Raw genomic sequence first — 3179 nt, 5'->3', positions numbered from 1 at the left:
GGTTTATCTGTGTAGCCTTGACTGTCCTGGAACTTACTCTGTAGACCAGGCTGGCCTCAAACTCAGAGATTCGCCTGCCTTTGTCTCCCAAATGCTGGGATTAAAGGTGTGCCACCACTGCCCGGCAACATGTTCTTTTAAGTCTGGAAAACACAGGGTAGAGACTGCACACCAGGCTTCTCAGCTTAGAAGGGATTCGAACCACTCACATTCAGCTTACTTACATCAAGGAGGGAGGGCCAGTTACATATGACAGCATTTCCTCCAGGAAAACTGAAGAATCCAGCTGCTGGCCAGGTAGTCATTCCAGCACACCTATTGTGTAGAGTTTTTCTGGAAAGAATGAACAAATGTCTACTCACCTCAGGTAGGGAATCAAGGACAGACCAACGTGACAATTCTACCCAAGTCTTGCCTGATGAACCAATGAGTTTATTGGGTTCACTTACAGGAACGTGGGTTGCTTACAGGAAGAATGCTTACACACAAGCAGCTGTGTCATCAAGAGTCTCATCCCAGCATGGATGATGGCTTCCCCATAGCCACACAGATGGCTCACCCCTAGCCTTCACTTTCTTTTTTTTTTTTTAAGGTGTATTTATTTATTATATGTAAGTACACTGTACATATAAGTGTACTTACACTGTAGCTATCTTCAGATATCCCAGAAGAGGGCATCAGATCTCATTACGGATGGCTGTGAGCCACCAGGTGGTTGCTGGGATTTGAACTCATGACCTTCAGTAGAGCAGTCGGCGCTCTTAACCACTGAGCCATCTCTCCAGCCCTAGCCTTCACTTTCTATATCCTCCAGCAACCTCCAAGATCACATGAAGCTGGGGAAGAGCAATATGCAGCCTGGAGGAGGAGGAAGCTAGAATCTCAGATGATCAGGTGAGCATCTAATCCCTCTCTCTCTCTGTGTCTGTGTCTGTGTCTGTGTCTGTGTCTGTGTCTGTGTCTGTGTCTGTGTCTGTGTCTGTGTCTGTGTCTCTGTCTCTGTCTCTGTCTCTGTCTCTGTCTCTCTCTCCCTCTCTCCCTCCCTCCCAGTTAACAAGCCTGAAATTAAGGATGGCTTATGGGTAACCACAGTTGCTCTTGCTCTTGATTAAGATGATAATGGCCGTCACGCTCAGAGGGGAGCGTCCCTCTGCACCTGTGCACTGTGAAAGGCCACTTGATTATAGACAAGTGTTATCTCCAGTCAGAGTAGTGTGGGTTTCTCAAGAGCCATTGATGCCTGTCCCCAGGGTGTCTTTTGTTACATCCACAGCACCTTTTCCTATTATTTTCAGTATGTGATGGTTCTACCTTGCATGTAAAGTAGAATGCATCACTATGACCTGAAACATTTTTATTTTGCTCATGTTGAAGGAAAGAATGACATTCATTGTTTAACATATACTTCTTTTTTTCTAAAAGAATGAGAAATATGTATACACTTAATTGGGATTGTTTCTTCTGTTAATTCTCTCTTGGTATTTAGCTCTATTTTGTTGGGGACAGGGAAGGACAGGGTAATATAAAAGCCCAGGATAGCCCTGAATTTGCAGTCCTTCCACCTCAGCCTCCGGGGTGCTGAGATTCCAAGTGTTTTGTTTACCACCATACCTACAAGTATTTAACCCCTTAGCTTAGGGTGTTAGTATTTTATTGTTTATTCACACATTATTCATAAATTGTTATTTGTCTTATAATCTCATCTATGTGAGTTCCAACATTTTTAATATACTCAAATTACTCATAGTTTTTCTTTTTTAAAAAAAGATTTATCTATTATTATAAATGAGTACACTGTAGATACACCAGATGAGGTGGTTGTGAGCCACCATGTGGTTGTTGGGATTTGAGCTCACGACCTTCGAAAGAACAGTCAGTGCTCTTACCTGCTGAGCCATCTCACCAACCATACTTTTTCTTTTTGACTTCTGTTGCTTTTATGCTTCTAAAGTGTTTTGTATAAAAATATTGAAGTGTGGGCTAGAGAGATGGTTCCATGGTTAAGAGCGTTTGCTGCTTTTGCAAATGCTTAGAGTCTCATTCGCTCTCTTTCTTCAGCCCTGCCCCCCCAATGTCTCCTACCCCTGAAAGTCAAGAAGTCCTCTTTGCCCACACTTGCCAATTTGCATTCCACCATGTCTTATTACATGCTAAGCTACCATTCAAAAGCCAAATATGGTTTCCCCCAGCCCTTGGTGTTCTTTCTGAAGTGCCTTCTTTTGGAAGTGGAACATGCTTTCCCAGAGTTTTTTGTCTTGTTGAGATAAGGGCTTTCTTTTTTTTTTTTTTTAAAGTAGATTAAATGTAAATGCTTTATTATGAAAAGTTTGGAAGGGCAATCTAACCATTATATTTTATAAAAACCAAGTATGCTTTAGGACAAATCTCTGCCTTTGACTTGGGAAAGAAATGTATTTCTATGACTGACATGTTATAACACTGACAGATTAGTTTCATGGAATACTTGTAGTTTTGCAACATACTCTTGTTTTTTTTAAAATGCGTTCTTATTTATAGGCAAAAAATGGGGATGATTCTCAGCATCCACATGGTGGCTTACAACTGCCTCTGTACTTCCAGTTCCAGGGGATCCAACACCCTCTTCTGACCTCTGGGGACACTAGACATTCATGTGATACACAGATATGCATGCAAGTAAAACAACAGATAAATAAAATAAGGATAAATAAACTTTAGAAAAAGAAAAAAAAAGAAATTCAAATGTTGGTTGGGGAGGGGACATCATTCTGTGGTAGAGCATGGTTCAGGATGCAGGAGGCCCTGGGTTCAATTCCTAGCACTGAGCAACAACAACGGCAGCAAACAAAACAAAACAAAACAAAACAAAACAAAACAAAAACCGTTTACCTATAAAAGCTTCTAGCCCCCACCCTACCCCATTCTAAGACAAGGTTCCTCTGTGTAGCCTTGACTGTCCTGGAACGAACTCTGTAGAGCAGGCTGGCCTCTGCCTCTGGGTGGTGGAATTAAAGCTAGCCCTCAGCAGTGCCTGGCTTAGATTTGTTTCTTTAAGGTGCTTCTGCTGGGTTTGGAGACTCCTGCCTGCAATCCCAGCACACTTGCAGGAGGCTTGGAGCTAAAGGATTTTTTTAGCTTAGTCTAGCCTGAGCTACAGAATGACAGAAGACCTTGTCTCAAAAAGCAAGCAAGCAAAAGAA

Source organism: Mastomys coucha, unplaced genomic scaffold (assembly GCF_008632895.1).
Source record: "Mastomys coucha isolate ucsf_1 unplaced genomic scaffold, UCSF_Mcou_1 pScaffold15, whole genome shotgun sequence".
Classification (NCBI taxonomy): domain Eukaryota; kingdom Metazoa; phylum Chordata; class Mammalia; order Rodentia; family Muridae; genus Mastomys; species Mastomys coucha.
The sequence above is the reverse complement of the archived record's forward strand: the minus strand, read 5'-3'. Positions refer to the sequence as shown.